Below are 12,794 nucleotides of genomic sequence, written 5' to 3'. Positions count from 1 at the left end.
TCCTCCTGTGTCTGGTTGACAGAATCTGTCCATTTCCTCCATAATGGATAGGACAGTGCTTTGAGACTCTGGACCAAGGACCGCCAGTTTTATCTAACCCAAAGGCCTTTGTTATAATAAGTAATATTAATGGACTCCTTACTGTCCCCAAATGAAACTCACACGTAATAGAGCCTATCCCTACTCATAACTATTAAAAATGTCATGTACATAAAAACAATCTATTAGACTCTGTATTTCGATGTGTAACTACTCAGACATGATTACAATTAGAAAGCTTAGGGAAATAATGAAATGTGTAAACCTGCACGGGCTTCCCACATGGCGTTAGTGGTAAAGAACCCACCTGCCAATGCATGAGACATCAGAGACACGGGCTCAGTCCCTGGGTCAGGAAGACTCCCTGGAGAAGGAGATGACAACCCACTCCAGTACTCTTGCCTGGAGAATCCCATGGACAGAGGAGCCTGGGGGGCTACAGTCCATAGGGTCGCAGAGTCAGACACTACTGAAACAACTCAGCATGCACAGACACACATAAGCCTGCATACACCAGCACCATGACTGTGACAACTGCAAACACAAGCGTCAGGGGGCTTGTATCTGGTGATTCAAATTCACGAGCAGTGTGGCCAGTGGTAACATGACTTTCTGAGATGGTGAATAACTCTTACTATGGTTCTGAACGTATAGAGTACACAGATGCCTTGATTTTCACAGTATCTTTAGAGTGTTTAACTTTCTGGAAAATTTGATACATATTAAAAGTGCAAAAGATACCATGTTTAAATTTAAAAGAACTCTCTTAGCAATAGACTTAGTAATAAATGGCTTTTTTGCCTTTACAAATTGCTGAACGTTGAGCAGGATGGCAGGATGGTCCCAGGCATCACTGGTGGTCTCGTTTCCTGGACTCTCCCTACCAAATATGACTAGGGCCCTTCCTTCACCATCAGGATAACAAAAAATGCTCCCCAAGTCCTCCAAATGTCCCCCAAGGGCCAAGGGGCAGTGCTACTCCTAGGAGCACCACTGGTCTTACCTGCAGGTAGCATTCTCCCAGCTTTCCATCAGCCTCAGTTCACCTCTTCTTTTCTGGTTCAGACCCCCAGGCCCAGTACTCATTTCCTGTAAGCAGGTCTCAATATCCACTTCCCAAGCACTGCCCTTACCTTCATCTCTGTCTGCATTTCTGGCCACTGGTGAGTTTCCTCTTGGGCTGTTAAGTTTGAGTGGGTATCCTCGTGTTTTCATGATGTGTTGTCCAGCCTAACTATGCATCTGTGGCAAGAATTTGCTGTCAGCCTCAGCTTCACCCGATAATTCACTGGAAATCACGTATGATTCCATTTTCTCCCTGTCTCACGACAGCTCCTGTCTTCATGGTGACGTTGTTCAAGTATGGCCATTGCAAGTCCACCCCACACATCTGCTGGTCATTGATCCCAACCACCCCAGACTGGGGTTTCTCAAGTCCAGCATTTATAGTCATCACACCCCTGTTAGGACAACACCTGTTCCAAGTTTTTCATGACCCGGGGCCTTGGTTCCTAACTCATCCCTGCAGTGTCAGGGCATCTGGTTCTAGAAAGGTCTCAGTCATGGCCTCATACTCGCCTGGAACCAACCTGCCGCCTGTGACAACCTGGTCTCAGCCCCCTCCCCAGCCCAGCTTCTCCCCTTCTGCGGTGAGTCTCCCAACTGCCCACCCTCAGGGCATCCCTCGGGATTTGTGGTGACATCAGGCAGGACCACATGAGTTAGGATTTCCCTGGTGGTCCAGTGGTTAAGAATCTGCCTTCCAAATACAGGGGACATGGGGGTTCAATCCTTGATCAGAGAACTAAGATCACATACACCGTGGAACAACTAAGCCCACGTTACAACTACTGAGCCTGCGAGCCACAACTAGAGAGTCTGTGCACCACAGCAAAATAAATAAAATACTTTTAAAAAAACAACACATGAGTCAGCAGAGATACCCTATAACCTTGACCCTCAGGTACTCAGGGGTCAGAGTGTCAATTTCTTTCTCCCCAGAAGGGGTCTCAGCCCCCTGGGCAGCTGTGCCCTACCCCCTGTAACAACCCTCTGTATTAGTTTTCTGTTGCTTCTGTAACAGGTGGCCACACTCTGAGTGGCCTCAAACAAATGAATTCTCTATTGTTCTGGAGGTCAGACCTCTGAATTGAGTCCTGTAGGCTAAAGACGAGATGTCAACAGAGTTCATTTCTTCTGTTGGCGCCAAGGAAGAGTCTGTTTCCTTGCTGTTTTCAGCTTCTAGAAGCTTCCTCAATCCTTGGCTCATGGCCCTGCATCATATGGTCTTTTCTCCCTCTGCTTCCAACATCATCCCACCTGTTCCTCCTCTGACCTCCTTGCCTCCCTTCCATATGATTACATTTAGGGCCCACCTAGATAATCCAGGGTCACGCCGTCCCCAGCAAGATCCTTACCAGGGCTAAAGAGCTCCTCCTGCTAAATAAAGGAACATTCCCTGGATCCAGGAATTAGGACTTGGGTATCTTTGGGTGGGTGAAGGGGTATCTCAGTCAGCCCACCACACTCTCCACCACTTTATAAAAGAGAGTGGGAGTGCTGAGGTCATCAAACTAAAGAAGAAAAATGTTTACAAGCTGTTGCACACATCTAGGGTTTCCACAATGACTCAGCAGGTAAAGAATCCACCTGCAATGCAGGAGACACAGGAGATGTGGGTTCAATCTCTGGCTTTCGAAGATCCCCTGGAGGAGGAAATGGCAACCCACTCCAGTCTTCTTGCAGCCCTCTCCACCACTAGACAGAAAAGGAGCTAACAAGGTTTGCGTGGAAGTTTCTTGTCTTGTATCAGTAATCATTACAAGAATGGGTCTCACCTTACCATGAATCTTGCTGATAAGAAGTACAGAATTCTAACAACAAATAGAACACACTTTCTGTGCCAAGTCTATACGTGCTTCATCTCCTTTGAATTACCCTTGAAGGCCTACTAGTGGTACCTTTCCTATTTTCTGGACAAGGTAACCGAGGCACAGCTAAGTAGCTTGTCCAAGTTTTCCAAGTTAGTGAGAGGCAAATCCACGATTGGGAGCCACACACATTTGGACTCAAGAGCCTGCTTCTAACAAGCCTGCTGATCATTCTGCTGCCCAATTCTACCACCACATTGCTGTGTGACCTCAAGTCAGCCCCCTTCCCTCTCTGGGTGTTGATTAAAGCAGAAGTAATAAGCTAGGTCAGGATTTTTCAACCCTCGCTCTACTGACATTCCGGTGGCGGGGGCTGTCCAGAGCACCGTAGGATGTAGAGCAGCATTCCTGGCCTCCGCCCACTAGATGGCAGGAGCATCCCTCCTCTCACCCCCATCTCCATTGTGATAACCATAGATGTGGAGGACAGACTCTCCCCTGGTTAAGAAACACGGAGCAGTCACCCATCAGGACTTGCCAAACTTAAAATATTCTGAGATAATTTCTTTCATTCTTTCTTTAGCTTCAATTTAGGAATCGTTTTATATTCAGGAAGCTCTCTCAGCAGGCAAGAGTTCAAATGCAATGTGCAAGCTAACCAGTCTTATAAATTAGTACAAACATATGTCAGTGGTAATTAATTAAATACCTCCATCGAATCACTAATAGCACTGACTGAGGACAATATTACCATTCAGAGTATACTGTTACCCATTTCTCAGTTTCATATCACATGAGGTATAAGAGTAAACAGTTTGTTTAGAGGTTTAAACAAAAGCTGTTGCTTTTCATGTTGAAGGAAAGAGGAATCTACCCAAATAGAATCAGAGTCTGCTCACCGTCCAATCCTGCAACTTTCTGCAAGATCTTCTCAAGAAGTCAATTTACATACAGCAGACAAAAAAAAAAAAAACAAAAAAGACTGGCCCTCAGAGTCAGCTTATCTTTTTCCTTCTCCCTGTGGTCTCAGGATTGTGAGCATGCCTCTTAGCTTCAAGTTTTTCCACAACATTGTTATAGAAGCTCTCCAGCCCTACTTCTACCTGGCACATATATACTGTGTTCATATCATTTGACTTCATCTCCCATTTAAATCAGTTTGGGGTTCTTTGGGTACTGACTGAAGCAACGAAAAATACAGACAAATGTCCAATTTTGTATTCCAACTCTCCCACTAGTTGTGTGAGTCTGGGAAAGTGGTTTAATGTCTCAGCCTCTGTTTTATCATCTTTAAAATGGGAGTGGTACCACTTATCTCATGGGTTTCCATAAAGATTAAACTAAACTATTAAGCATCTAGATAGTGCCTGGCACATACTGGTGGCTCCCTTTTGCCAAAGTGATGAGTCAGTAAGCAGAGAGGTGGCTTTGGGCTTCTCGCTTAGCTTCTTGCTCTCACAATTGAAGAAAAGAGCTCATGTACAAGTCTCTCAGTCGTGTCTGACTCTTTGCGACCCCATGGACTGTAGCCTACCAGGCTCCTCTGTCCATGGGATTTTCCAGGTGATAGTACTGGAGTGGATTGCCATTTCCTTCTCCAGGAGATCTTCCCGACCCAGAGATCGAACCTGGGTCTCCCGCGTTGCAGACAGATGCTTTACCGTCTGAGCCACCAGGGAAGTCCTTATATTAAGAGAAGGAAAGAGGTAGAATAGTCAGTCTGTGAATAATGAACATCTGACTATGTATAATCACTTTGAGAAACACAGATCCTCTGAGTCCATGCTGGCTTTAAGCAGGATCAAGTGTCCAGCTCAGTCTGGGAAGCTTCACCACATACAATTCACATGCACATGTGGTCAGCCGGAAAAATCAGATCCACTGGGCTACCAAACTCCTGAATCAGAGGAAAGAACAGAAGCAATATTCCAAAGGAGTAAGTTTAAGTTTAGCATGAGAAACTAATCTGTGTGTGTGTGTGCTAAGTCGATTCAGTTGGATCCAACTCTTTGCAACCCTATGGATTGTAGCCCGGCAGGCTCCTCTGTCCATGGGATTCTCCAGGCAAGAATACTGGAGTGGATTGTCATGCCCTCCTCCAGGGGATCTTCCTTCTCCAGGCCTCTCTTAAAATAGCTATCAGCTCTTTGGCTAATGACCCCTTTCACCTCCTGTATCAGTAAGCTTTTACTAGGTTATGCTATGTAAAAGCAACCTATAAATCTCAGTGGCTTACAGCTTAACTTTATTTCACCATTTCTTTATATTCTTGGAGTCACAGATCTTCTTCAGCTCTATTCCATGTATATTCTCATTTCAGGATACAGGTTGAAGGAACAGCATCTGTCAAACAAAGCTTCATGACAATCATGGGGCAAAGGGAAAGAGAAAGAGATCTGACTGAAACACACAATTTTAAAACTGTTCTTTGAACATGCTTTGCATTACATCTACTCATATGCCATTGGGCAGAGCAAGTCATGTGGATAAATCTAACATCAATGGGTCAGACAACACAAAGAACTAGTAAATATGTAAGGATACATCTCCGAATTATGTGTGGGGTAGAGGTGGCTTATGCTCCAAGCATTTCCAAGCCTTCTCTGATTTCAAACAAATTTTCAATTTTGAGACGACAAACCAAGTGAAAGGCTTCTTATACACACAATGAGAAGGGGCACTCTCAAAGTTCCTCCTGAAGGTTCTTAAGGTCTATGGACTCCAACTAGGCTCTTTCTAACAGATTTCCAACAGATCCTGCAAATCTCTAAATTTATTTTGCTAGAGCAGGGAGGTATTCGTTTATGGGGACAATAACCCATGACAACATCTTTTTCAGGTATCTTTGTGGCTTTTAGGCGTTTCCAGCAGAGGACTATTACAATTTCTTTCTAGACTTGCTACGGCTATGAAAAGAATCTGCCTGTAATGCAGGAGACCCAGGTTCAATCTCTGAGTCAGGAAGATCCCCTGGAGAAGGGAATGGCAACCCACTGCAGTTTTGTTGCCTGGAGAATTCCATGGACAGAGGAGTTTGGCGAGCTATAGTCCATGGGGTCCCAAAGAGTCAGAAACAACTGAGTGGTTAACACTTTCACTTTCTTTCATGGCTATGGCAGACTTCACATTAGTAAAAGATGAAAGGACATATAGTGAATATGTATGCACCTTGGGAGCAGCGGGCCCCAAAGGAATATAGAAATGCTGTCACCAAATAATAAAAAGGAAGGTGAACAGCCAAAACTACAAGGATTGAGGAACACCAGTTCTGCCACTGGTTCCTGAAATTTCTTCCACGTCTAAGATGCTTTAAGTCTAAGTTTAAAAATTAATTTCTCTACCCAGACTTCAAACCGACTGCAAAATCATTTTCTAAGTATGATACTTTCCTTTACACCACTCACTCTCCCCACTGCCACTAGGAAAGAAGCTCCCAAGCTGTCCCTCATTAACTATTTTATTCAAACAAAGGACCCTTTTCTTCCAATTCAGTAGCTCCACCACCACGCCAAATCCCATCACTCATCTTCCTGGTTTTCTGATTTCCCTCGTTTCCCCAATGACTTTCCTTGGAAAACTTTGCTGTCCTTGCAGGTCTAAGGCAGCATTCTGAACATTCTTGCAGCAGCAGTATGAATGTTCACATTGAATGTGTTATGTTCACTAAAGGATAAAAGCTCACTCATCTTTGTGATCACCAATAACTATCTATCATATTGGCTATTTATGGAGTCCCTGATAATGTTCTAGGCTCCGGGCTCCAGAGTTTTCGCTGATGAGAATTACCTCTGAGTATAGGAGAGAATATATTGTGACTCCAGGTGAAGAGGTGAATCAGATAGGGGCTCAGAAATGTGAAGTGCCTGTCCAAGGTCGCAGAAGCTAGAAACTGGCAGAGCAGGCATTCAAACTCAGTTTTGCCTGATCTCAGTGTCCATGTCTTCCTTCTACATCATGCTTGCCTCCAACTAAATACTGAATGAAACAAGCATTATGAAGGGCACGCCACGCTGGGCCGCAACAATGCCCATTAAGTGGAATTCACACCTACCTTGTACTTCCTGCACACTTCGATTCACTCAACAGACTGAGGAATGGAACAGGAGACACTTATTCCTCTCCAGACAATAAATCATTGGCTTTCTATCTGTCACCAGCTCGATTTTCCAAAGATTTGTTTTCGTCACTTTAATGAATTATTGGATCACCTGAAAATTGCTCAGAATTAACCTGTGGCTGACATTAATGGATCTGCAACACAAGTGTCAAGCTCTCTCTAACCAGTCCTATCCATCCTTTTACAAAGAGACCAGCTGCCTGGCACAAGGCGGTTCATTTATTCTGATGCTGCATCTGCCCGGGTCTGCTGTGGGGAGGTGAACAGGCGCCGGAAGAGCCTGCGGAGAATAAAATGGCGTCCTCTACCCCAGGGGCCCCTGGGCGCTGACTGCTGCTTCCGCCCTGCCATGCGGGTGGAATCACCATAATCCCATTATAACTTGTCACACCATCCTCAGTTCTTTGGAGAGCCTTAGCAAGCTTCCAGCTTCTTTACTAGAATCCACTCTGTATCTTAAACATCCTTGAGTCCTCTAAGCTTTTAACTCCAGATCTATCCCAAATTCAAACAGTTCTATCTCCGATACTTCCAGCCTTCTCAAGCTACCCCTACTTCACGCCTCAAGAGCTAGCACAAAGCAACTTCTTTGTTCTCCCTGCTCCCACTCTCAATCTTCAATATCCATTCACTACAGAGTGGCCAGAGTGATCACTTTAAATCAGATCATGCCAACTTCCACTAAGCTTAGAGTTCCCCGTGTCTTCCCACTCTACTTGACAGAAAATCCCCGAGAGCCTCCAAGACCTGGCTCTGTCCTCCACACCAACTCCTTATCTAGTACCTTGCTCCAAACTCTCCTTTGGCTCCCATCACTTGGGCCTTTGTCCCTCCCACATTTCACTCTCCTTTTTTGGTCTTGTTTTGCTAACAGTCCATCCGCAGCACTATGACAGAGCTAGGCACATAGCAAGTACTTACTGTGTTGACTTGATCAATTAATCGGTTATTTTCAGAGTCATAAGAAGATGGTGGAGAACAGGGAAATTGAGGGCCGCTGATCCCTTGTGAGTGGTTTTATGACAAAGCTCCACTCATGAGAAGCCCCATAGCTTACTGAGCTCCTCTGCCCCCTCCCTTTATGCTCTGGTGTTAATTTCCAGGGTGTCGGTGGAGTCTCTAGATGAGGAAGTGGTACACTTTTCCTGCAAAGGGCTGGATGGTAAACATTTGCCCCATTCAGTCGTTGTGGCAGAGAACCCATGCTGCCTTTTCCAGGAGGCCTTCAGTCTCTGTCACAACTACTCTATGCTGCCATTGTCATGCAAAAGGTCATAAACAACATGTAAAGGAACAGGCCTTGTATTGACAGTAAAACTTTATTGACCTGGAGCTGGTCCACTGGCTATAGTTTTCTAAATCCTGTTTAAACTACAAGTTTCAGGAGTAACCTTAATACAAGGCTGGCCACCACTCATTAAGGGCCCACTGAAGAAGGTCCAGTATGGTAGAGATGAGACTCTACCCACTGCTGTGGCAATCAAGAAAGCCCTCTCCATGGTCTTCCTTTTCTGAGAGAAGTCTTTCACATCATAAATGTTTGAATCAAGCCTTTCATCTATTACATCTTCCTCCACAGACAAGGTATGCAGCCATAAGTGTGTGTTAGTCACTCAGTTGCATCTGACTCTTTGTGACCCCATGGACTATGGCCCACCAGGCTCCTCTGTCCATGGGATTCTCCAGGCAAGAATACTGGAGTGGGTTGCCAGTCCCTTCTCCAGGGGATCTTCCTAACCCAGGGATCAAACCTGGGTCTCCCGCACTGCAGGCAGATTGTTTATCATCTGAGCTACCAGGGACAAGTTACCAAATTATTTCTCATAAAATGGAACAAAACCCCTTAGGGATTTTTTTAAAGAGCTAAGGAGACAATGTTAAGTGATTCCAGGCGAAGTGAGAATCACCCAGCAAACATGTAAACACATGTGCAGGCACATGCCCTGCAAATACAGTTTTGATTGTCAGTGCTCAGCCAACAACCTGGCTTTTGTTCTCCCAAGTGATGTTTACAGTCTAGAGGCACAGCTGAATTGCTCAGGACAACAGATGACATTCTTTGTAATGCTTTAGGGAAAGAGGCGAGAGAAAGATGAAGCAACTGGCAAGAAGAGAAGATTTTGGTAAAAAAAAAAAATAAAAACAGGTATTTGAAAGGGATTTTCATGCTGTATGTGATATCTGATATAAAATCTCTCTCTTCACTACCCGTGAGACTTTCTTATTACTGCACTGGGGAGTTGGATCCATTTGTTTTTAGGGGGCTTTAAGGCATGAGCTGAGGACAAGTGATCCCTTGCCTGGCACATTCAAGGTTCAGTAAATGCTAGTTGGGCTTCCCTGATAGCTCAGACAGTAAAGAATCTTTCTGCAATGTGGGATACCTGGATTCGATCCCTGGGTCAGGAAGGGAATGGCAACCCACAGTTAGTTCCCTTCCCCTTCTACCTTCATCATTTTGCCTTTACCAAAAAAAAAAAAAAATCTTAGTAATTCAGACTCAATACCAAAAATCAGTAAGTCTCAAGTATGGATGTTTGTTAAAGGACAAGAGTAATTCAAATGAGGCTTGCCTGATAGAGATTCCCTCAAGGACGCACAAAGATGGCAATAGAGATCCCTCAAGGACACATAAGAATGGTTTGCAATTAGCATACTCATTCTTAATATATAAATGGGTTATTCTAAAGTGCTGAAGTATGCTTAAAAGCAATTTGATTCTCAGTAGTTCAGGCATTCTCTTTGCAGCCTTTCCTCCATGCTGTTTACATTTCTCAAGAATGGGGAAACCAGAGACCAACCGTTTGCCTGAATTATAACAAATTACAAATTAATAATTATCCCAGCACTCCCTGGGAGAGAGAACTCAAATTTGAGCCCTGGGAAAGAGAACTCAACCGGGTTCCAATTGATATTTTCCCGTATGTGTTTGTTTGATCTTGAATAAATCACTTATTCTGTCTGGGTTTCAGTATCTTAACATATTCAAAAACATCTTATGTGTATTGATTGGAAAATTTAATACTGTTAAGATGTCAATATACTGAAAATGATCTATACATATTCTTGACATTGTCTAACATCTGAGCTGTGATTCATCTCCTGGGTGAGGTGCTCCAAAAAGCTATTATTTTTGTCATTTGTCCTCCCCTTGTCCTGGAAATATGTGTATGCATGCGCGCGCGCACACACACACACACACACACATACACACAATTTACCTCTTTTCTTGCTAATGTTTTTGGTATCATATTTAAGAATTTGGTGCTAAAGCTGAGATTGTGAAGTTTTACCTTTATGTTTTCTTCCAAGGGTTTTATGGTTTTAGTTCTTATATTTAGGTCTTTGATCCTTTTTGAGCTGAACTTTGTCTGTGGTGTGAGGTTGGGATCTAACCTCATTCTTTTGCACGTGAAATTCCAGTTGTCGCAGCACCAGCTGTTGAAGAGACAATTCTTTTTCCACTGAATAGACTTGGCACCCTTGTCAAAAATCAATTGGCCATAGATTTATTTCTGGACTTTCAATTCTATTCCATTGGTCTATATGTCTATCCTATGTCAGAAGCACACTATTTTAATTGTTATAGCTTTGTAATAAGCTTTGGAATGGGGAAGTATGAGTTCACCAACATAATTATTTTTCAAGATTGTTTTGGCTACTCAGGCTCCTTGCAAATCCATATGAATCTGAGGAACAACTTTTTCATTCCTGCAAGAAAGTGAAGTGAAGTTGGTCAGTCATGTCTGACTCTTTGTGACCCCATGGACTATAGACTACCAGGTTTCTCTGTCCATGGAATTTTCCAGGCAAGAATACTGGAGTGGGTTGCCATTTCCTTCTCCAGGAGATCTTCCTGACCCAGGGATTGAACCCGGGTCTCCCACATTGTAGGCAGACGCTTTACCATCTGAGCCACCATGGAAAGGCCATTATAAAACTTATAGGCTATTGAATCTGTACATCACTTCTATATATTGACTTCTTAACAATATTAAGTTTTCCAATCCATGAACACAGGATGTATTTTTATTTATTTAGGTCTTCTTTAATTACTTTCAGTAGTTAAAATAATTACATTTTTGTAGTTTTCAAGACATAAATATTTACCTTGGTTAATTTTTTTCCTTTGATATTTTATTCTTTTAGATGCTATTATACAAGGGATTGGGCTTCCCAGGTGGCACTAGTGGTAAAGAATCCACCTAAAATGCAGGTGATACAGGACACTCAGCTTCAATCCTTGGGTCAGGAAGATCCCCTGGAGGGGGGCATGGCAACCCACTCCAATATTCTTTCCTAGAGAATCCCATGGACAGGGCTATAGTCCATAGTGTTGCAAAGAGTCAGACACGACTGAAGCAATTTAGCAGGCATGCATGCTTTCTTAATTTTCTTTTTGGATTGTTCATTGCAGGTGTATATATTCAATTTGTGTTAATTTTGTTCCCTGCAACTTTGATAAATTTTATGTTAGCTCATCAGTAGCTTCTTTGTAGACTCTGGGAATTTTCTGTATATGAGGTCATGTTGTCTGTGAACAGAGATAATTTTCCATCTTCTTTTCCAATTTGAATGCTTTTCATTTCTTTTTCTTATCGAATTGCTCTGATGAGAATTTCCAGTACAATGTTGATTATCAGTGGTAAAAACAGGCATCCTCGTCTCATTCCTCGTCTTAGAGAAAAAGTTTTCAGTCTTTCATCATTGAATGTGTTAACTGTAAGTTTTTCAGGAATGCCCTCTATTATGTTGAGGACGTTTCCTTTATTCTATGTTTTTTGAGATTTTTTTAACCATTAAAGGGTGTTGGATTTTATCAAATGCCTTTTCTTTATCATCTGAGATGATCGCATGTTTTTCTTCATTCTATCAATTTTGTGTTATATTGATTGACTTTCTTGCGTTGAGCCACCCTTGCATTCCTGGGATAAATCCCACTTGGCCATGATATATAACCTTTTTAATATGCTGTTAGATTCTATTTGGTAGTGTTTGTTGATTTAAAATAACATTTTTAATAAAAGTCAAATCCTCAAAAACCCACTGTAGCCATATTGTAATGAACAGGAGCTCTCTGTCTCCTGCCTACATATAACTAACTTATCCTCCTAGCAATTGCACTCGATTTTTACTTTGCAGTATACATGATAGCTTAAATAACTGATCTTTTATATTCTTAAACATATATATGTTCTTGCATGTGCCTGTGCCCATGTGCGCGCGCGCGCGTGTGTGTGTGTGTGTGTGTGTGTGTGTGTTTGAGGCAGTACAGCACAATAGTCTACTCCAGGTTTTGGGAGTAAAAATCTCCCAAAGTCAGAAAGATCTGCACTCAGCTCCCAGTTCTGTCACACACCATTTGTGAGAGCCTTATCAATGTCTTAGCTTCCCTGAGCTTCAGTTTCATCACAGGAATAGTTTCATCTCTAGCTCTCAGAGCTGTTGGGAAAAAAAAAAAGAACAAATGAGAGTCTGTATGCAAAATACTTAGCACAGTGCTTAGCATAAGACAGAAAGTCTCAATAAAAAGAGCAATATGCTTATCAGAATAATTTAGATTTAACAAATTACAAATGTGTTATGTTTATGCATTTTTTTTTCTCCCTGGGAGGTTAGTTTTGTTGGGAAAAGCTGCTCGGTTAACACGAACTTGAAGTGGCGGCTGTGGTTACACCTACTCAGCGAGATGTGCCAATGAAATAATTCCATCGGGCATCCAGATATGTTCACAGAGAAGACTGACTGGAAGTATGGACATCTTACTC

Source organism: Bos grunniens, chromosome 25 (genome assembly GCF_055505025.1).
Source record: "Bos grunniens cultivar Pamir isolate PY7600 chromosome 25, Bosgru_T2T1.0, whole genome shotgun sequence".
Taxonomy (NCBI): Eukaryota; Metazoa; Chordata; class Mammalia; order Artiodactyla; family Bovidae; genus Bos; species Bos grunniens.
This window is presented reverse-complemented; position numbering follows the sequence as displayed.